The sequence below is a fragment of the Hemitrygon akajei genome, chromosome 2 (assembly GCF_048418815.1).
Source record: "Hemitrygon akajei chromosome 2, sHemAka1.3, whole genome shotgun sequence".
Taxonomy (NCBI): Eukaryota; Metazoa; Chordata; class Chondrichthyes; order Myliobatiformes; family Dasyatidae; genus Hemitrygon; species Hemitrygon akajei.
In genome coordinates, this window is record NC_133125.1 from 140,373,406 (window position 1) to 140,396,667 (window position 23,262).

The 23,262-nt window shown below is 44.4% G+C and overlaps 1 long non-coding RNA gene across 2 annotated transcripts in view; it reads right to left on the reverse strand.

Annotated features, from left to right (window-relative positions):
- Nucleotides 1–18,041, reverse strand: part of LOC140715918 (uncharacterized) — a 28,169-nt gene extending 10,128 nt beyond the window's left edge. Inside the window, exons 1-4 of one of the 2 annotated variants that reach the window (XR_012096215.1) lie at nucleotides 17,945–18,041; nucleotides 7,198–7,304; nucleotides 6,003–6,095; nucleotides 2,552–2,777 (exon numbers count right to left, since the gene is read on the reverse strand). This is a non-coding gene — a long non-coding RNA (uncharacterized lncRNA). Of the gene's footprint in view, nucleotides 1–2,551; nucleotides 2,778–6,002; nucleotides 6,096–7,197; nucleotides 7,305–17,552; nucleotides 17,627–17,944 lie in introns of those variants that run through there. The other variant, XR_012096216.1, reaches the window with a different exon arrangement.
- Nucleotides 18,042–23,262: the final 5,221 nt, after the last annotated feature.

Genomic DNA, 23,262 nt, shown 5'->3' on the forward strand with positions numbered 1-23,262 from the left:
TAGGGGCAGGTGTAGCACTTGTTCCCCTTGCAAGGATAAGTGATGGGTGTGAGATCAGTGGGGAGGGACAAATGGACAAGAGAGTCTCGTAGGGAGCGATCCCTGCGGAAAGCAGTAAGTGGAGGGGAGGGAAAGATGTGCTTGGCGGTGGGATCCCGCTGGAGATGACAGAAGTTATAGAGAACTATGTGCTGGATGCTGAGGCTGGTGGGGCAGTAGGTAAGGGCAAGAGGAACCCTACCCCTGGTGGGGTGGAGGGAGGATGGTCTGAGGGTAGACATGCACAAAATGGAAGAGATGCAGTTGAGGGTAGTGTCGATGGTGGAGGAAGGAAAGCCCCTTTCTTTGAAGGAGGACGACATCTCTTTAGTTCTGGAACGAAAAGCCTCATCCTGAGAGCAGATGCAGTGGAGACAGAGGAATCGAGAGAAAGGGATGGCATTTTGCAAGTAACAGGGTGGAAAGAGTATAGTCCAGGTAGCTGTGAGATCAGTGGGCTTACAATAGACATTAGTAGATAAACTGTCTCCAGAGATAGAGATCGAGAAAGGGGTGGAGGTGTCAGAAATGCACTGAGGAGTGTGGTAGAACAAAGGGCTCTGGGAATACAGGTACATAATTCATTGAAAATGGCATCACAGGTAGATAGGGTTGTAAAGAAAGCTTTTGGCACATTGGCCTTCATAAATCAACATCTTGAGTGCAGAAGGTGGGATGTTATGTCGAAGTTGTATCAGACTGTGGTGAGGCCTTATTTGATAGATAGACAGATAGATAGATACTTTATTCATCCCCATGGGGAAATTCAACATTTTTTCCAATGTCCCATACACTTATTGTAGCAAAACTAATTACATACAATACTTAACTCAGTAAAAATAAGATATGCATCTAAAATCACCCTCTCAAAAAGCATTAATAAATAGCTTTTAAAAAGTTCTTAAGTAGTTTACTTAAATACATTGAGTCCTAACCCCGGCACTTTAACATATCTTACTCCTGGCGGTTGAATTATAAAGCCGAATGGCATTGGGGAGTATTGATCTCTTCATCCTGTCTGAGGAGCATTGCATCGATAGCAACCTGTCGCTGAAACTGCTTCTCTGTCTCTGGATGGTGCTATGTAGAGGATGTTCAGGGTTTTCCATGATTGACTGTAGCCTACTCAGCGCCCTTCGCTCTGCTACCGATGTTATACTCTCCAGTACTTTGCCCACGACAGAGCCCGCCTTCCTTACCAGCTTATTAAGACGTGAGGCGTCCCTCTTCTTAATGCTGCCTCCCCAACACGCCACCACAAAGAAGAGGGCGCTCTCCACAACTGACCTATAGAACATCTTCAGCATCTCACTACAAATTTGTATTTGTATTTGGAGTACTGTGTGCAGTTTTGGTCTCCTACCTTCAGGTGTCGTGGTTTCTCGTGCCCCACAAACGACCAGGAGACGCAGAAGATTCTTCAAGAAGTATTAAACTTTAATTTGCAAATCAAAGCTGAGACAGTCATTGAGCTAGTCGCTGATTGCCCACCGATCCTTGTACATAGCATTTTTTATAGCAATCTCCTGGTTTAGTTGCATTAGCATATCCAATCTACGGTTGGTTGCGTATCACAAGTACATCCGCCACTATTGTTTCTACCCATTGACTTAATCATGTTCTAATCTACATCTCTGAGCTACCTCTCATTAACACACCATTATCTTCTACATTCTTAAGATTTCATTCTCCTACTAAATTGGATACATGCATAGCAAAATAGCAAGCTCAAAGCTGACTACATAGTTTTGGTTACACAGCAAACAATGCAACTTTTATACTCCAATACAGGAAAGATGTAAACAAGGTTGAAAGAATACAGAGAAAATTCACAAGGATATTGCTGGGTCTGTGGGACCTGAGTTACTAGGAAAGACTGAATAGATTGGGACTGTACTCTTCAGAACATAGAAGATTGAGAGGAGATTTGACTTAAGTATACAAAATTATGAGGGGCATAAATAGGGTAAACACAAGCAGGTTTTTTTCCTTGGAGGTTGGGTGGGACTACAACTAGAGGCCATGGCTTTAGGGTAGAAGGTGAAAAGTTTAAGGGGAGAATGAGGGGAAACTTTTCTCAGAGGGTCGTGAGAGTGTGAAATGAGCTTCTAGCACAAGTGATCCATGCGAGAGAAGTTTGGATAGGTACCTGACTAGCAGGGGTCTGCAGAGCTATGGTCTGGGTGCAGGTTGATAGGAGTAGGCAGTTTAAATTGTTTCTGCATGGACTAGATGGGCTGAAGGGCTCATTTCTTTGCTGTGGTCAAAGAGGCTTTTGTAGGCCAGAGATCTGGTGTGAAATTACGAACTAGACTTGGAATTGAATAGGAGAAAGGGGAGATGAAAAATTACAAGAAAAGCTTGGTGGTTGTTGTGTATTTAATATTTTAATAATATTTGAGTAAGCTTGAATGTATATTGTTTGATTAAGCATTCGTCTTCATTTAAATAATTCATTCTGGGTTATTGTTGATGGCTTGGGCTTTGATCTGAGACATTGACAACTCCTTACCTCCAACAGATATTACTTGACCCATTGAGTTTTTCCCGTAATTTCTTTGTTGCTCCTGTTTCCACAAGTGCAGTTTCCTGTGCCGTCTTTATTAGCTCTGGTGCCTGCTTCATCTGTGACTGTTGATGATTACTAACCTCCAACACAGCAGCAAACTCTGAGTTCTGCTTTGGCTGGCTGTCAAATGCTCCTCAGGCTTTAAATCTTGCCATTTTGCAAGTACGATCTAAAAAACATTCCCGCTTCTAGAAATAAGATCAGGGCAAGGAAACAAATCTTATTACACATATATGAACAAATAAAATTAATCCTATTGAACCAAAGCGAGTGGAGCCACTCCCTCTCAGCTCAGTGACCCAAGTTCAGCTTTGACTTCTGGTGCTGTCTGCATACTCTCCCTGTGAATATGAGGGTTCTCCTCGGATGATCCGGTTGCCTCCCACAACCCAAAGGTGATAGGTTATTTGGTCAATGTGAATTGCTCCTAAATTGCTCCAAGGTGAGCAGTAGAATCGGGGGTGGAAGTTGATGGGAATCAGAATCAGGTTTATTATCACCGACATGTGACATGAAATTTGTTAACTTAGCAGCAGCAGTTCAATGCAATGCATAGGATAGAAGAAAGAAAAAAAATAATAAACAAGTAAATCAATTACAGTATACATATATTGAATAGATTAAAAATCATGCAAAAACAGAAATGATATACATTAAAAAATTGAGGTAGTGTTCACAGGTTCAATGTCCATTTAGTAATTGGGTGGCTGAAGGACAGAAGCTGTTCCTGAGTGTGTGCCTTCAGCCCACTGTTCCTCTTACCTGATGGTAACAGTGAGAAAAGGGCATGCCGTGGGTGCTGGAGGTCCTTAATAATGGACGCTGCCTTTCTGAGACACCGCCCCTTGAAGATGTCCTGGGTACTTTGTAGGCGAGTATGCAAGATGAAGCTGACTAAATTTATGACCCTCTGCAGCAGCCCCCTCATACCAGACAGTGATGCAGCCTGTCAGAATGCTCATCATGGTATGTCTATAGAAGTTTTTGAGTGCTCTTGTTGACATACCAAATCTCTTCAAACTCCTAATGAAGAAAAGTCACGGATTGGTGTGCGTTCCTTCACCTTACTGTTCCTGAAGTCCACAATCAGCTCTTTTGTCTTACTGACATTGAGTGGAAGATTGTTGCTGTGACACCACTAGTTGGCATATTTCACTCCTGTATGCCCTCCCCTCTCCATCTGAGATTCTACCAACAATGGTTGTATCATCAGCAAATTTATAGATGGTATTTGAGCTATGCCTAGCCACACAGTCATGGGTATAGAGAAAGCAGAGCAGTGGGCAAAGCACACTCCCCTGAGCTTCACCAGTGTTGATAGTCAGCGAGGAGGAGATATTATCACCTATCTGCACAGATTGTGGTCTTCCAGTTAGGAAGTTGAGGATCCAGTTGAAGAGGGAGGTACAGAGGCTCAGGTTCTGTAGGTTATCATTCAGGATTGTGGGAATGATTGTGATAAATGATGAGGTATAGTTGATGAACAGCATCCTGACGTAGGTGTTTGTGTTGTCCAGGTGGTCTAAAGCCATGTGCAGAGCCATTGAGATTGCGTCTGCCGTTGACCTATTTAGGCGATAAGCAAATTGCAATGGGTCCAGGTCCTTGCTGAGGCAGCAGTTCAGTCTAGTCATGACCAACCTCCCAAAGCATTTCATCACTGTGGATGTGAGTGCTACTGGGCGATAGTCATTAAGGCAGCTCACATTATTCTTCTTAGGCACTGGTATAATTGTTGCCTTTTTGAAGCAAGTGGGAAATGAGAGGTTAAAAATGTCCTTGAATACTGACATAGGTGCTGGTTGGCACACATTTTCAGAGGCTTACCAGGTACTCCATCAGGCCTTCCGCCCTGCGATGGTTCATCCTCTTTAAAGACAGCCTAACATCGGCCTCCGAGACAGAGATCACAGGTCACCGGGTGCAGCAGGGATCTTCACAGCTGTAATTGTGTCCTCCCTTTCAGAGCGGGCATAGAAGGAATTGAGTTCATCTGGTAGTGAAGCATCGCTGCCATTCATGCTATTGGGTTTGGCTTTGTAGGAAGAAATGTCTGGCAGACTCTGCCAGAGTTGTCATACATCCGATGTACATCCAATGAGGGGAGTGTATTGTTTACTTTTTAACGATCATAAATGCACATTATCATTTGTTAATGTATTTGTGGTAATATTACTTCATGTATTGTGTGTGAGTTTTATGTACTGTGTTGAGCATCTTGGTCAGGAGGAACATTGTCTCATTTAGCAGTATACGTGTATGTGGCTAAAAGGCAATAAACAAACTTGAAGTTGAGGAGCCAGAGGTTGTAGATGATGGAATCTGTTAGGAGAGAAAGGAACGCAGGCCCAAGTCAGGTGGGAAGGGAAGATGGGAACAGTGTGGGGGTTGTGGGGATAGGGGGCGTCAAATGGAAGAAGATGTGGACAATGGACAGATGGAGTAGTAGGTAGAGAAGGGGGTAAAACTGAGCAATAGGGTGGGGTTGGTGTGAGTGTCTATAGGAGGAATTGGATAGACAAGGAGGAGAGAGAAAAGGGACAGGGCAGAACAGGCTACTTGATATTGGAGAATTCAATGGTCATGCAGTTGGACTGTAGACCACCCAGGGGGAATACGAGGCACTGCTGCTCTAGGTTTCATCTGGCCTCATGCTGGCAGTGGAAGAGGCTGTGGACAGACAGGTGAGTTTGGGAGTTGGGAGGGGAATTAAAATGGCTGGAGATTCCAGCATCTGCAGTGTCTAGTATCTTGGGCTCACACTTCTATCCTGGGCCCTACACAAAGAAGGCACACCAGCTGCTCCACTTCATTAGGAGCTGGTGGCGATTCTCTATGTCACTAAACATTTTTACAGATTTCCACAGCTATACAGAGGAGAGCATTCTGACTGGTTTGTATCTCAGTTGCTATGGAGGGTCAAATGCACAGGATCGCCAAAAGCTGCGGAGTTTGCAGACTCAGCCAGCTCCCTCACAGGCACAACCCACCTCACCATCAAGGACAGCTTCGAGAAGCGGTTCCTCAGAAAGATGACATCCATCACTCGGGACCCTCACCATACAGGACATGCCCTCTTCATGTTACTACCATTGGGGAAGAGGTGCAGCAGCTTGAAGACCCACACTCAAAGATTTAGGAAGAGCTTCTGCCCTTCCACCATCAGATTTCTGAATGGTCCATGAACTCTACCTCATTATTACCTTTTTTGCATAATTCACTAATTTTCAAATCAAAATCAAATCAAGCTTAATTATGATTCAAGCCATACGTAGATACAGCTAAACGAGACAGTGATCCTCACTTTTGTAATTTACAGTAATTTTTTATGTCTTGCACTGTACTGGTGCCACAAAACAACAAATTTCACACCATGTAAGACGGTGATACTAACCTTGATTCTGACTTGGTTCTTCACACCAGATGGCTGTCAGGTCAAAAGCTGCCTGCATTATGGCTCCAGTCCTCCTGGGGGCGCACTTGGCCACTGGAATTGACAGCTGTATTATCAGCAGCATGGCAGAATGGGAAGCAATATATCTTTCTCACACCTGCTGAGGAGTTTGACAACTGCCCCTAAAGGGCTCCAATACATCAATATGAATAGCAAACACAAATGACTTTCATACACTCTGACATCAGCGATTACAGGAATGAATAAGGGAGCAGATGAATTGCAGTCTATGATAGACCCTGGGTTGTTGGAATCAATGAAAGCATAGTTTGTGTGTGGGCTGGTCTAAGCTGATGTAGGGGCCAATTTCATGTAGCTAAACAATGCACACGCCTTGCAAACTATTGATCTCCAAAGGTTAACTTAATTAGCAACCTTTGACCTTGAGCCTTTGAAGAAATATTTAAGCAGCCTTTAGTTTCACATGACTCTTCTCTGCAATTATTGCCACCAGTGATTGTAGTCTTCCGAGAACCATGAAGATACAATTGAGCTTAATGGCAGGAACAAGTGATAGGTCTAAAAGAACAGGGATACTGTATGTCCTTAACTTGTTCTAGTGTCAATGACCAGGACAGAGAAAACTAATGGATGTGTCAGTTAGGTGTTTCTAGATTAAAGAATTGTGAAAGAGAGAGAGAAAAAGAGGGAGAGAGGGAAAGAGGGAGAGAGGGGGAGGGAGAGAGAGGGGGGGGGGAGAGAGAGAGATTTCTTCCCTAGGTGAGGTGGGGAGGGGAGACTCCCTTGGTGAAGGGGTGAACAAGGGGCCAAGCTGCTTGATACTGATGGCAGGAAGCCCATCTTCATGCAGAGCCCGGGGCACACTCCAGAAGGATGCAGTTGAGATCAAATAGAAATGACAAACTGACTCTGACAGATTTTTATCAGGCAACAGTATTGAGTATCATGGATGCAAGGTGCATGGATAAAACTGCACAATAGGCCAGTGACAGCCTCACTGAATGACAACACACAGCTCTGACTTATATTTCCGCATGTCTAAGGGGGAGGCCATTCAGCCATTCAAGTCTGTGCCAGCTCACAGAGCAACCCATAACCTGCTAATTTCACCTATTCTTCTCACATTTCCATCACTTACACACTGGGGACAATTCACAGTGGCCAGTTAACTTACCAGTCTGCTAGTTGTTGGGATGTGGGAGAAACAGGAAGGGCAGCTCCCAAGGTTAGGATTGAATCTGGGTCACTGGAGTTGTACCACTACATCGTCCTGTAACTATTCTGAAACAGGGATGTAATGCAGATCGTTAAAGATGAACTTTATTTGTCACATGTACATCAAAACATATAATGAAATGCGCCATTTGCGCTAATGACCAACACAGTTTGAGGATGTGTTGGTGGGAGCCCACGCGCGTTGGCCTGTTACCAGTGCTAATATAACATGTCTGCAATTTACTAACTCTAACCTGTAGGTCTTTGGAAACTGGAGCTCCTCAAGGAGACCTACATGGTCATGGGGAGAACGTACAAACTCCCGCGGACAGCGGTGGGAAGAGAAACCCAATCGCTGACACTTTAAAGCATTAAGCTCGCCACTGTGTCGCCCTGTCTGGTCAGTTCAGTCCTCTACCCTACCACACATGGAAACTGCGGCCAGTCTCAATGGTTTCCACTCACAGGGTTCTCACAGCGCTCGTACAGAAGGTCGCACTCAGGAAAAAGTAAAGGCAATGCCTTCCTTACCACCCCCGCCCAAGACACAAGAACCAGTAACCACACTCCAACTGCCACTGGGGTTAAAATATTAACTTCGTTTTCACTCTCCACAGATGCAAAGGGATCATAGAGAACGATCCAATCCATCATTAAACAAGCCATCCGACTGGGATAAAATAATCCCAATTTCCATCACGCATTCTGGTTGCCCCACACAGGGGGTGTCAAAGTGGTTTACCAGGGTGCCTGGACTACAGGCTATGTGCTGTAAGGAGAAGTTGGACAAACTTGGGCTGTTTTCTCTGGGGTGCCGGAGGCTAAGGGGAGACCTGGCAGAAGAGTATAAGATCAAGTAGACAGTCGGTGTCCTTTTCCCCAGTGTCAAAATGTCTAATATCAGAGGGCATGCTTTTAAGGCAAGAGGGGGAAAATGCAAAGGAGATGTTTTAAAAAAAGCACCGAGACTGGTGGGTGCCTGGAATGTGTTGCTGGCTGTGGTGGTGGAGACAAATATAATCAAAGTATTTAAGAGGTTCTTAGAGAAGCACATGAATATGCAGTGATGGAGCGATATGGACTTCGTGCAGGCAGAAATTACTTTAATTAGTTCAGTACAACATCATGGCCTATTCCTGAGCTATACTATTTTGTGTATTCTAAAGAATGGTTGACACTGAGTGGCTTCACCACTAATGGTATTGGCCTGTTACCCTGGACTGACTGTAAATTGATTGAAAAACTTTGAGATGATAAGTGATGTCAGCTCAAAGAAACCTATTCAGCAATATTTATCTTGATCTTAAGCAACATGTGAGTCTTACACAATGATAACAGAAATGAAAAGTTCATTCACACAGATTTTTGAATAAAACTTTGTCACAAATAGAAGAAAAAACATTTTCCTCCTTAGCCTATCACCATGCTGGTACTCCTAAAAATCTCTCCAAATGTTTATTTTTCTGCAAGAATGAGAACATATGCAGTAGAAATGGAACTGGAAACACTGCTCATTTTTACCTCAAATGCAAAAGGGACTGGATGATACAAAAGCACATGCTGAAAAACTGAAATAAAAATAGAAAACTTGGCAGATTCCAGAAGGCCCAGACAGATGGACTGGAAAATTACAGACTACGAAGAGAAACAGAAAGTAAGTGAGTTACCTGGAAGAAAGGTTATTTTTTTTTCTCACACCCACATCCTTTACTTTAACAAGGGCAGGAATTGGGAGATGTGAGTGGAGGTGTGATCATGCAGCTGAAAAACTGCAGAACACAGCTCAGTGCAGGGGAGACGATTAGACCAAGTGCAGGAACAGGCTTAGGTTAAACATAAACCCAGACTTGGTAACTAAAAGGTGATTGAAAAGGCCACTGAGGTGGATTGATCTGCACTGATTAGCCTTCAGGAAGAAAATATACATTGAAAGGGGAAAGAAACGAGGACTGGAACCATTGCAGTTTATTTTAATGCAGGATGCGAGGTGCAAGAACAAAATTTATTCCCATTTTCAGTGCCCTTCAGTGGTGAAGCACCTTCTTGAAGTTTCACAGCTATTCTAGTTAAGATATTCTCTGAACACATCGGCAAGGAGTTCCAGGAAGTAAACCCAATACTGTATATTTTAGTTGGCACATGCTACATCTGGTGGAAGAAGCAAAATGCTCAAGTTAATGAATCAATTGAAGCTAAATTTGTTGGTTTGTCCTGGGTGATGTTACTCCAGAAAACAAACTGGCAGAGGAACGTCAGCGAGTTAGGCAGCATCTCCATCTGTGGAGAGAAATGGACAGTCGACCTTTCAGGTCAAGATCCATCATCAGGATTGAGATGTCTGTCTTGATGAAGGCAAGTGTATCCTATCACACTCATTGAAGTTACTGGAGACTGGTGGAATCCTCAAGGGCTGGAGATGGGCTATCGTTGTCCCAGTATGTAAGAAGGGTGTCTGCACTGACCCTGATAACTATAGACCAGTAAGCTTAACATGTATTGCAGGCACGATAATGGAAACAATAATAAAGAATAAGATGGAAAAGCGGCTGATAAGAACAGGCTTGTTAGCAGAAAGCCAACAGGGGTTCAGAAAGGGGAAATCATATCTTACTGATATGCTGGAGTTCCATGAAGAGGCAACTAAATTTATGATAACAATAGAGTGGTTGATATCATTTACTTGGACTTTCAGAAGGTTTTTGATAAGGTACCCCATGAGAGATTAATAATCAAATTACAAGAGGTAGGAATTGAGGGTTAGAGGTGCGAATGGGTGCAGAATTGTCTCAAAGGCGGAAAATGAGTTATGGCGAGAGGATCGCTTTCACACCTAGCAGATGTTGAAAGTCTGTTTCCACAGGGATCGGTTTTGGGTTCGCTGCTGTTTTTAATTTAAATTAATGATTTGGATAAGCACATAACGAGTAAACTAGTGAAGTCTGCCGATGACATAAAATTAGGGGGACGGGCTGATAACATTCAGGCAGCAGAATCAATACAGTTAGATCTAAACAAGATCCAGATGTGGGCAGGTAAATGGCAGATGAAATGTAACGCAAGTAAGTGTAAAGTCTTACATGTAGGAAGTAGAAATATTTGATGTAATAAACAATGGGGGGTCTTGAGTCAGAAAGCACACTGTACGAGAAGGATTTGGTCATCCTGTCAGACTCATCACTATCAACATCCAGACAATGCACCGAAGTGATTAGGAAGGCTAATAGAATGTTGAACTCAGTGGAGTTCAAGTCTAGAGACGTTCTCCTTAAGCTGTATAACACGCTTTTGAGGCCACACCTTGAGTACTGTGTACGATTTTGGTCTCTGTATTACGTGAGGGATGCAAAGGTACTGGAGAGAGTTCAGAGAAGGGCAATTCGATTCATTCCAGGTCTGCAGGGTATGAGCTATGAAGAAATTTTGAAAGAATTAAATATTTTCAGCCTACGTAGGTTTAGAATGAGAGGTGACATAATAGAAGTGTCCAAAATCCTTAAGGGTAAAAGTAAAGTGGATGCTAGCTGCTACTTCAAAATTAATCCATCAAAGAGGACAGGGAGCCATAGGTGGAGGCTGGTTAAAGGGAGATTTCAGTCTAACATCAGGAAGCATTTCTTCACACAGCGAGTTGTGAACACGTGAAACAAACTACTGTTACGAAAGAGGAGCAACTCTGATGGGCAGAAGGGTGCAAAGTCGCCCCCCCCCCCACTTTTTGAGAATCGCAAAATCGCTACTATTTTGGGTCTGATACCAAGGAAGTGAGAGAGAGACAATGCAGAGATACACAAAAGTGGAATGTCTCCTCCTAACAAAAGCGGAACGGAACCACTGATTACTGCTATTGTCTCTTGGAGAAGGATTGTGTATTGAGTACTGTTCTATTCATTGAAACCCTTCAGGGGGCAACCAGAGTGGTCTGGTTGATGGGTTGCATCATCCCAACCTGATTGACACCTGAGACCCCGTGAGTGGGGATAAAAGTAGGGTCTGGGGTAACACCCCTCAGACGCACCAGGAGAGATGCTACGAGACCGGTGGGGGCTTGTGTGTGTGTCCACCCTTGCCTGGGTGACGAGTCCGCCACGGAAGAACGGTTTAGCTAAAGGACGGAGGGGTCATACATGAATGGCCACAACAACAATGCATTGACGGATCAAGATCGTAAAGGAAAGTCGGCAAGTCAATAGCTGTTACTGTTCTCTCGTCTCTCTCTCTCTCTCCAACAATTGCAACACAGCGACCAACAACTACCACAGCCTGCATGAACTGAACTGAACTTTATATTTCCATCGGACAATTCATTATCCCCTAGACAACGATAGAGCTTATTTCTTATTGATTATTATTATACCCGCACTTTTAGGTTTAGTATTGATGATGTATATTATCTGTATATTTGCATTGATATTATTTTTGTGTATTTTTACTAATAAATACTGTTGAAAGTAGTATCACCAGACTCCAATGGATACTCCTATCTTTGCTGGTAAGATACCCAGTTACGGGGTTCGTAACACTACCTAGTTGTGTAGTTGAGAGTATCACCTTAGAGACCTTCAAATCTAATCTTGGTAGTTATTTCAACACACCATGGTGAATAGGAATTTGGCAAACAACACACACAAAATGTTGGTGGAACACAGCAGGCTAGACAGCATCTATAGGGAGAAGCACTGTCGACGTTTCGGGCCGAGACCCTTTGTCAGGACTAACTGAAAGGAAAGATAGTAAGAGATTTGAAATCTTGGCCCGAAATGTCAACAGTGCTTCTCCTTATAGATGCTGCCTGGCCTGCTGTGTTCCACCACCATTTTGTGTGCGTTGTTTGAATTTCCAGCATCTGCAGATTTCCTCGTGTTTGCTCTTAGGAATTTGGCAAACATCTTTTGGGTTGCTAAAAGTTGGCTAGTTGGCTCTCCCCATGCACCTCAAGTAGCATAGTCGCTGTTGTGCCATCCCTGCTTTCGAGGTTATGTTGACGGACCCGGAGAACTCCTTGGTGATGTTCATCCCCAAAAACTTGAAACTAAAGATCCTTTCCGCTACCTCACCATTTATGAATAAGTACATCGGACAACAATAAGCTAATTACCAACCTCTGCTTCCATGACATACGTAAAGATTTTTGCTTCAATAAGTATCATCGATACAGAATCCCTTGGTTTAACTCATCTCTGCAGGAAGAAATCCCACTTGACTTTTCTCTGTATTGGTGCATCGTTCCTGAGCCCCTTGTGCCTCCCCAAAGTAGGAGGAAAGAACCCTCTTTGATTAATCTACACTTCCCTTTTCTTCTGCAGGGGAAATAAATCAGGAAGTTCAGGCCCTAGATACAGTGTCATGCCCCTGCAAATACCTGAACTGGACACTCTTAATGCAGTTAATATGTATAAAATGCTCTTACCAATCTTTGGAGCTAAATTATCTGTTTTCCCTAAGTCTTGAACTTCAAGGAATTATCTATAAAATTCTAATTTGAAGTACTTGAGTTCCTCCTGCTATTTATTTGCTGCTTTAAGACTATAGATGTGGTTCAAAGTTTAAAGTAAATTTTGTTATCAAAATACATATATGTCATCATATACAGCCTTGAAATTAATTTACTTGTGGACATATTCTAAATCTATAGAATAGTAACTATATCAGAACCAATGAAAGATCAATCAGAGTGCAGAAGACAACAAACTGTGCAAATGCAAATATAAATAAATAGCAATAAATAATAAGAACATGAGATAATGAGTCCTTGAAAGTGAGATTATTGGTTGTGTGAACATTTCATTGCTGGGGCAAGTGAAGTTGAGTGTAGTTATCCCCTTTTTTCCAAGAGCCTGATGGTTGAGGGGTAGTAACTGTTCTTGAATCTGGTGGTGTGAGTCATGGTGTGAGGAGAGAGCATGGCCTGGGTGGTGGGGATCTCCGGTGATGGAAATGGCAGTGGTTTATGTAGATGTGCTCAATGGTTGGGTGGGTTTTACTGTGATGTACTGGGCTAAATCCATGACCTTTTGTAGGACTTTCTATTGGTGGTTCCACAGCAGGTTGTGAAGCAGCCAGTCGATAGACTCTCCACTGTACATCCACAGAAGTTTGTCAAAGTTTTAGATGCCATGCTGAATCTCTGCAGGCTCCTTAAGAAGGAGAGGCACTGCTGTGCTTTCTTTCGCAATCGCACTTACACGCTGGGTTCAGGACAGGTCCTCAGATGGAGTAACACCCAAGAATTTAAAGTCGCTAACCCTCTCCACCTCCGATCCTCCGATAAAGACAGGCTCGTGGACATCTTACTTTATCCCGCTGTGCAGTTTTGGGGGTCCAGTGGAAATGCACGATTGCAGATGCTGGAATCAGGAGCAAGACAAAATCTGACAAATAAATTCAATGGGCTGAGCATCATCCCTGACAGGGTTTTGATCTGAAATGTCGACAGCTCCTTCCTTCACTCCCAAAGAAGCTGGCCGACCTGCTGAATTGCTCTAGCAGATTCTTTGTTGCTTGGGGATCCAAAGTCAAAGGTGAGTTGACTGCCATTTGCACAAGTATACGTATGCTCAGGTGCAGTGAAAAACTTACTCGCAGCAGTATCACAGGCTGCCAAGATCATTAAAACAGCATTCACAAGAAAAACAAACTAATTATAAACTAAGCACACATTTTACAAGAAAAAATCCAATTAGAATTTTAAAAAAGCCAACTTTAGTGGAAAGTGATCATAGTATTAGGGTTTTGCCAGTTGATTCGAGAATGGAATGGTTGAAAGGAGTAGCTGTCTTGAGCAACAAGCTTCTGAACCTCCTGCCCGCGTTTAAAATCTGATTTCAATGTTGCCCCTGATTCTCTTCGGTATCGATAACTTTTAAATCACCGAGGTCCTCCCTCTGTGGTGTTCATTCTCTGGTTGTACATGGGGTCCATCGCACATGGCACGAACTGCTCATCATTCAGCCTGAAACATCAATTTCCCCCTTGTCCTAAACTCTGTAATCCTCACTGCAAGCTGAGCGCATCCTTAATTACACTTCCTACAGCATCCATTCCTGTGACAGGAAACAGACCGTCTCAGACTCCTAGTGTTGTGTGTGCACTGTGCTGTGAGCTTCAGATCAGAAATTTCGGAAGGCCTTCGGTTCAACTTCAGGTCAGGAAGAGGGTTCTCTATCACTCTAGTCAGTGATTATACAAATCTATATATTCGTCAATGACACCCCTATTATCCGTAGAATCTCAGGAGGAAATGAATGAGATAGATCGGGAGAGAACTACCCTTCCCACCATCAAGGAGGTATTATCCATCACTAAGGAACCACTCCATCCGGGACATTCCCTCTTCTCATGGCTGCCATCCAGGAGGTGGTACAGGAGCCTGAAGACCCACACTCAACAGCCTCTTCCCCCCTCCAGCAGATTCCTGAATACCTCATGAACGCTACCCCAGTATTCCTATTCTCCTGTACTATAAATTTATTTTCATAACTTATAGATGTTTATGTCTTTGCACGGCTGCCACAAAACAACAGATTTCGCACCATATGTCAGTGACAATAAATCTGCATCTGATTCTAAAATGTTACTTCTCGGCATCATTATGCTCCCAGCATTGATGTACACTGGCACCCGGTTCAGTAATTCTCCCATTTAAGAACTCTACCCTGAAGTTCCCTCCATGGTCTGGGTAACCCTATCTCTGTAGTCTCCTTCAGCCCCCTGACCCATGGAGACTTTTGGACTCTCTCACTCTTGCTATGTGTGGCTGCACTTTGAACAACCAGGACTTAAACTCCAGAATTCCTGCTTAAAGTCCCTCTGCTCCTCTCTCCTCCTTTAATAGTACTGGGATATTATTGTCACGTGTACTGAGATATGGTGGAAAAACTTGTCTCGCGTACTGATCACAGATCAAATCATTACCCGTGCATTGAGATAGAACAACAACAATGCAGAATAGAAAGTGTTACAGCTACAGAGAAAGTCCAGTGCAGGTAAACAAGGTAGGTTGTCAGGTCAAGAGTCCAGCTGTTGTACATGAAGTCCATTGACGAGTCTGATAAGAGTGGGGTGGAAGCGATCTTTGAAGCTTGTGGGACGCACTTCCAGGCTTTTGTATTTCTGCCTTATGGAGGAGTGGAGAGAGAATGTCCAGAGCGGCGGGGGTCTTTGATCATGCTGCTGCTTTACTGAGACAGCGAGAGGCGTAGACAGAGTCCATGGATGTGTCCACAATTCTCTGCAGTTCGAATTCTCTCGAAGAAGCATTAAAAAATGGTAAAAGTTGATGGGGTCATGACAGATGTTAGCCCTTTGAGGAACTAGAGGCATTGGTGTGCTTTCTTGGCCATAAAATCCAGGTGGTAGGGCCAGGACCACCAACACTAAGATCCTCCTTCAACCCTACCTCTTTTAGCAAGATCCCATTCACTTTCTCTATATAATCCATGGCTGAGTACACTTCCAATTGTTTATTATTACTCCTGCAAAACACTTGGAGAAATTCGTCTCCCATAAAGGCGTTGTAGTAGAGTATTTCACTAAAACAATGCAGTGACGGACACATGGATTGCTTGCATGGTCAGTGTCCCATACGTACTTACCGTGTGTACAACTGATCCTATCCACACAACTTGAACCATGGACCTGGCTACGCCTTGGGTCGAGCTTCAGAGAGCTGGGTTTGATCCTGACCTGGAGTTCCCCTGTGACCAGTGGGTTTCCCCTGGGTGCTCCAGTTCCTCTTTTTAGCATTTCCAGTTTGTGGACTGCAATATTCTCATTTTATTCTGGTGATGTGCTAGTTTACTGAGCCCAGACCCTGGGGCTTCCCTACTTTCCCCATTCAGATCCTTGCAATAAGGGAGATTTCAGCCGTTTCATTAGCTGCTTCCCAGACACAGACCCCCTCAGTCTGAGACTGCTTTGGGCTTGAGTCCAGCTATTGGTGACGGAGGTCTCCATTTATGCTGCCCAGTAAGGGTTAAAATACAGCCTTGAGACACCTTGCCACAGAAGTGCTTGCGCAAGACCTCTGGAAGTTCAAAGATTAAAACTTCCTGAATCTAGGAATGCCCCTTGTTGTCAAACAAGAATTTTTGGAAAACAGGAAGCAGATTTTCAGTTGATAATAGAAGTCAGAGTGGATCTGAAAGACTTTGGGCCTTCAGATTGGTACTTTGTGCCATTAATTCAAAACAACATTCAAAGGGACGGGATGTAGAGAGTCATTTCCTTGCATTGTAATGCTGCTTAAGGTCAACGAGAGTCTGAGTGGAATATTCCACACGGAGCATTGTTACACTAGGAGGCACTATAGTTAACCCTTTCATTGCCACCACACTTATTAACAGCAAATGAGAAGACTTACATTTGGATGGCCACCTTCAAAAGCTACGTGCATATTGAGACTTTCATTCAACACTGGAGAATGTGTAGCTACTAGGAAATTGACACATTGGTATCAAGGCACTGCGGAAAACTTTGCCTTGCATGCCATCCATAGAGGACATTTCAAAACATAAGCACTTTGAGGCAGTACATGGGAAAAGCAATAACAGAGTGCAGGATAAAGTGTTACAGTTATGGAGAAAGTGCAGTGCAGGCAGAGCCATAATGAAGTAGATTGTAAGGTAATGAGTCCATCTCATCCTAACGGGGGGACATTCAATAATTTTACAATTTAATTGGAGAGAATTATGGAGAGTTCAAGTTATGGAAAGGTCTATGTTTCCCCATTGAGAAGCCAACAACCCCTAGCTCCTTGCTGGTCTACTAGCTCAATGAAAGTAGTGTAGGTAATATAGTAAACAGAAACATCAGAGGCAGCAGATTCTGGAATCAAACGTCTTGGTGCAGGATTTTGACCCGAAATGTCAACAATTCCTTTCTTCTCACAGATGCTGCTTAACTGCTGAGTTTCTCCTGCAGATTGTTGGTTGCGTCAAACAATAAATAATTGGTGAGGATTACAGAGGCAGAAGAAGGTACGAACTTGCATAAAAATGCAGAGGTGATAAAATTGTTGGGGAGAGGGGGAGAACGGGCTCAGGGGGCAAAGGGACTGGTGGAAACAGCAGGAAGAACCTGCTGCTGAATCTTTGAATCAGACTGCACAGTTCAAGGCCTTTACCTCATTGCACCATGACAGCTGTTTATAGTTCTCCAGAAAGTTCTGCTCACTCCGCTCTTTCCTCATGCCCCGGGTAAAGTCTTCCCTTCCTGATTTTCTCTGATTCCCTTTAGAAAGTCCCCATCAAATCTGCTTGCAGCACTTTCTCAGACAGAGTGTCCCAGAACACCACTCCCCATGAGAAGTTCGCTCACCTTTGCCCACTTCCTCTGCTGCTCACCTCTGCTCCCTCTCTCAAACTCTTGCAACCACATTGGCGCTAAAGTCCTTCTTTTGTTGTGATAAATGATTTGTAGAAAGGAAATGCTCTGAGCGTGACATCCAATTGCTAACAAAACAAAAACTTGAATCGGTTCCAAATACCAAGCCAAGGCCAGATTGAAAAAACTCTACTCTGACCTGTACACGCACGCACGTTCACACACAAAAGTCATCTCTCCGCTGAAGAATAAAACCAAACATTTCTGATTAAATCACCAAGCATCATTCAGAGATGCTCCTCTGGGGCTTTTGTTTTTCTTGTTTAGGTGCAGTTCCTGGAGTGGTTAATTACCCAGGATAAGTCAGCAATGGGTCCAGTAGGTACCTTTATTCCATCAGGATGTGATCCCAGTGCTTCCAAAGGAGATTCCAGCCAATGGATTGTTGAGAAGAGTAGTAACTCCTGGAGTGTAAGAAACACAAGCCCACAAAGGCAGGAAGGTGATAATGATGGAATATTTCACTGATCTTGGTCCCATCCTTCTGCTAACAGTGGTCACACCATGGCCAAAATAGCACACCAGAACCTAACATTCCATCTTTAACTCTCACTTCAGCTAGCAGCTTAACATGGCCCGGCCAAATTTAAGAAATCTCCTTTGGGTGGATGCTGTGCGATGTGTCCCGTTAAGGGCCCAATCTTATGAAACAGTCTGTTGCTCAATGTTGGAGCTCACTGATAAGCCGATCTACCGTCGTGGTGAGGCCATGCTCAGGGTGGAGGAGCGACACCTTATATTCCATCTGGGTAGCCTCCAACCTGATGGCATGAACATTGATTTCTCAAAGTTTTGCTAATGCCCTCCCCCCTCACCATTCTCTATTCCCATTTCCCTCTCTCACTTTATCTCCTTACCTGTCCATCATCTTCGTCTGGTGCTCCTCTCCCTCTTCTTTCTTCCATGGCCTTCTGTACTCTCCTACTAGATTCCCTTTTCTCCAGCCCCGTATCTCAATCACCAATCAACTTCCCAGCTCACGACTTCACCCATTCACGCCCACCAGTTTCACCTATCACCTTGCCCCCGCCTTCTTACTATAACTCCTCATCTTTTTTCTCCAGTCCTGAAGAAGGGTCTCAGCCTGAAATGTCGACTGTTTACTCTTTTCCACAGATGCTGCCTGGCCTGCTGAGTTCCTCCAGCATTTTGTGTGTGTTGCGAGGTAGATGGTGACAACCTTTTGTGCAGAGTTTAAATTCCTTCGTGTGCTAGTCGCAAAAGATGTGCACATGCGCACACCTTAGAGGGAACTTTGCCAGATCCTCTACTTCCTCAGAAGGCTAAGGAAGTTCAGCATCTTCCTGATAACCCTCACCAATTTTTACAGATGCGCCATAGAAAGCCTCCTATCTGGATGTGCCCTATGGCACATGCTCTATCTGTCACTGTAGAGAGTTGTGAAGTTAGCCCAGCCCATCGCACAAACCAGCCTCTCTTCAATGACTCTGCCTATTCTCCAACTTCAGATGATCACTTGTACAGTAAAGATGAGCCTTTGATCTCGTCATGACCTTTACACCTTATCGTGCACCTGCGCTGCACGTTTTCTGTAACTAGCGCTATATTCTGCAATCTGTTTTTGTTTCCCTTTTCCTGTTGCACTTCCTTGGAATGGAATGATCTGCCCGGCACGCAAATGAAAACTTTTCACTGTATTTTGGTACATGTGACAACAATAAACCAATTTCCAGTCACAGGATCTTTTACATCCACAGTAGAGAAGATGTGGTTTACATTTGGAACCACAAGGAAGACTTCAATGCAAGTTTCTCGAGTGGAACTTGAACTTGCAACCTTCTGACTCGGAGCTGCAAGTGTGAGACTGCCCCTCGCTAACCCACTGTTCGTGAACAGGAAGTGGTGTGTGTGACAGGATATACAGTGCTTGCGTAAGGGATGTATGGAGGATTGAGACAGTATGACATGACACAGACTGTGGTTGCAGCCTTTACACCAAATAAAGGCCAGGAATAGTTCACAGGGGATATTTTGCCACTTAAAGAAGGGACTCTGTGTTCAGCTGACACAGCCTGAGCCTGTCAACACTTATTTGATTGTTTCTACACATATCTCTGCGAACACAAGAGTACAACACTGGAAAAGGCCCTTTGGCCCTCCACGTCTGTGCTGAACACGACGAAAAATTAAACTCATCCCTTCTGCAAGCACATGACCCGTATCCTCCCATTCGTGCCCAAAAGCCTCTTGAATGTGTAAATCATACCTGCCTGCAGTTCCAGGCATCCATGATTCTCTGTGTAAAAAAAAACACACACATCTCCTTTAAACTTTCTTCCCAAATCTCAAATTCCCAATGCTATAGAGCCACTGGTTGAGGGAGAGTGATTCAGCAGCTGCTGAGAGCAGCAGAATCATATGAAAGGTGGCCGATTGCACCAGTTACAGAGGCAGAGACAGAGTGAAGACTCTCCTGGGTTTAGCAGTTGCACCAACAAATGTCCTTCACCGTAAAATCAAAGAGGGAATCTAGATGACTTCCAAAGTTCCTGAGATCACCTGTTCTTAAAAGCTGAAGGATAAATATTTGCTGGGATTTGGTGGAGAATTTACCAACTATTGCTGGAAGATGGAACTTTTTATCAATTTCTTCTGGGTTCCCCCACATAGATGCAATCATGAAGGGCCACCAGAGTTTTCATATTCTTGGAAGTTTCAGGAGATTTGGCATGTCATCAACATCTGACAAACTTCTACAGATGTAACAGCAGAGAGCTTTCCGGAAGGTTGTATCAAAGCCCGGTATGAGAACTCTGGTGTACAGTAATGCAGGAGTCTACAGATAGTGGTGTATTCAGCTTTCCCCACCATCCTGGACATCTGAAAGAGATGGTCTTAGGCAGGCGACATCCATCGCCAGGGACCCCCACCATGGAGGCTACGCCCTCTTCTCGATGCTGCTGTCAGGCATGACATACAGGAGTGTGAAGGCCCACACCTCAAGATTCAACAACAGCTTCTCCCTAGTGCACCTTTAATTCAACTTCAAACTATATTTCATTTCCTTCTCTAAACTTGCACTGATGGGTTTGTATTTTCTTGTCAAGTAAATTATGTTCATTTAAGTTGAAATAATTGATATTCATCACGTTTGCAACGTCCTGTGATGCCGCTGCACAAAGGTGATCTTCACGGCATTCATACCCTGTGTATGTAAACGCCAGCCACGTTTCTTCATTCGGAGCTTAAGGAGATGTGGTATGTCTCCAAAGACTCTTCTAGTATGTATAAATGTATGGCGGAGAGCATTCTGACCCGGTATGGATGTTCCAAAGGAGACAAGACACTGCGGAAGGCTCAGCCAGCTCTATTATGGGCACCATTGAAGCCAGCTTCAAGAGGCACTGCTGAAGAGGATGGCATCCGTCCCTAGTGACCCTCACCACCCGAGACATGACGTTTCATTACTGTCATCAGGGAGGAAGTACAGGAGCCTGATTCAGAAACCACCAAATACCCGAGCAGCCTAAGAACACTACCTTGTTATTAGTTTATACTGTACTATTCATAGTTTAGAATTTAACTAATTTTATGTCTTTGCATCGTACTGCCGATCCAAAACAATGAAGTTCACGGCATCTAACTCAGTGACATGCATCTGATTCTATGGCAATAAATGAAGGTGAACACATGCCCAGAAGTAGGGTGACAGGGACACAATTTAAGATCACACCCAAAGGGTGATACCTCCAACAGTGCAGGATCCCCATCGCAGGTGCAAAAGTGTTTACTTCACCACTCCTTCACAACCTACACTCGTATCAACACATCAGAATAACTGAGACTTTTCCTGTCGTGCATGAGACCATATTAAAAACTGGAATAGCTCACTTACCCCCCCAAGCCTGTCCTGCCATTCAGTATGCTGGCCTCAGCTCCTCTTCAGTGTCAATATTTCCCCATCTTCCTATTTCTCTTTAAATACCTCCCCCCCACCCCAGCAATACCGCTTCCATAACCCTCCAGAGGGTAGAGAATTCAAGACTTATCACCCCCTGTGAGAAGCTGCTGTGCACCTCGGCTTGAAATGATCAACAGCACCCCAACGAGATGCAGGCACTGTAAAACTGAAGTAATATGGCCAAAGAAACCTGCTCCAAACCCTATGAGAGTGACCTGGTAGACTGCTTGCCCTGGCAAGCTGGTGAAGCTGTTGAAAATGGCAGTGGCGACCAATGGAGATGTCTCGCAGACAGCACACAAAACTACTAGATAATGTCTAGCAGATACACTGCTTCTTCTGAATTGTGATCGCTGCAGTCTGCAGCCTGTAATTCCCCTTTTAATGATGTTCTTTTGAACCAACCATGCAACCTGATGCTTTTGCCATCTCCTGGGGGATTTGGCAAACTATACTCTCAAGAGTGTAGGTACAGCCAGAGCAGCCGTCACTGGGGGGTGGATGCCGCGCCGAGGCCTGATAGTGCAGACGAATCTGTGGTCGGCTCCATTACTCCGTGTCGATTAAAGCGTCGAGCAAGATTAAAACCATTGAGGCTGAGAGTGGAAAACCAGCAGCGGTTCAGTGCCATCTGCCTGTCTTTGACCGGTCTCCCTCTCTTCCCTCCACTACCACAGAGTCAGAGAAGCAGGAGTTGAGTGCCATGCCCGCAGGTTCAGGAGCAGTTGCTCCCCTTCAGCCATCGGGCTCCTGGATGGGCTCCACAGCTGTGGACTCACTTTCGGGGACTCTGCATGTTCCATCTGTTTTTGTTCGCTTTTTTTTGCCCCCACTAATTGCATGATTTAATCAAGGCATCAAAACCAAGGGCCAAGGATGAGCTGGTGTTCAGCTCACTACTCTTTCAGGTTTACTTGCTTCAGTGCTGAACTGACTTTGGGCCTATCAGTGGGGTCAACAGAGCTCTATGAAGAGGTGTTTCTCACAGGTGGGCGGTGATTATTTAAAAATATAGCTTTGTGGGTGTTCGTCCATTGTACAGGGCCTATCAGCTGCGTCAACAGAGCTCTCTGAACTAAATGAAAGTACAGAAGGGATAAGCGGAGTGGCCATTGTCGGGAGTAGGTCAGTGGCGAGAGTAGAAGCGATAGGCTTCAGCTCAAAAGAGGCTTTGCCTCTGTGTAAAGTGTCTGTTAAGGTTTCCTTTTTGTTTCTTTTTCTCTCTTACTGTTCGATTTAAATGGCTGTGGTGTGTACTTCATGCCGGATGTTGGAGAACTGGGAGACCCAGAGTCTGCGTGAAGTGCATCCGGCTGTGGCTAAGGCTGCGTGTTAGGGATCTGGAGCAGCAGCTGGACGACCTTCGGCTTGTACGGGAGAGTGAGGAGATCACTGATCAAAGTCATGCCCAAGTTGTAGGAGGCGAGTAGCTGAGTGACTGTCCGGAGAAATGGAAGTAGGCAGTGAGAGCAGAGCACCCCTGTGGCCATTCCCCTCAAAAACAAGTCTACCACTTTGGAATCTTTTGTGAGGGATGACCTCCCAGGAGAATGCCATGGAGACTGGGTTACAGGCACTGAACGTGGGTCCCTGGTGCAGAAGGGAAAGAGAGAAGGGAGTGGTACTGATAGGGGATTCAACAGTGAGGAAAACAGGAGATTCTGTGGACGTGAACGGGACACCGGGTGCCAGGGTCAGAGATGTCTCAGATCACGTCCACAA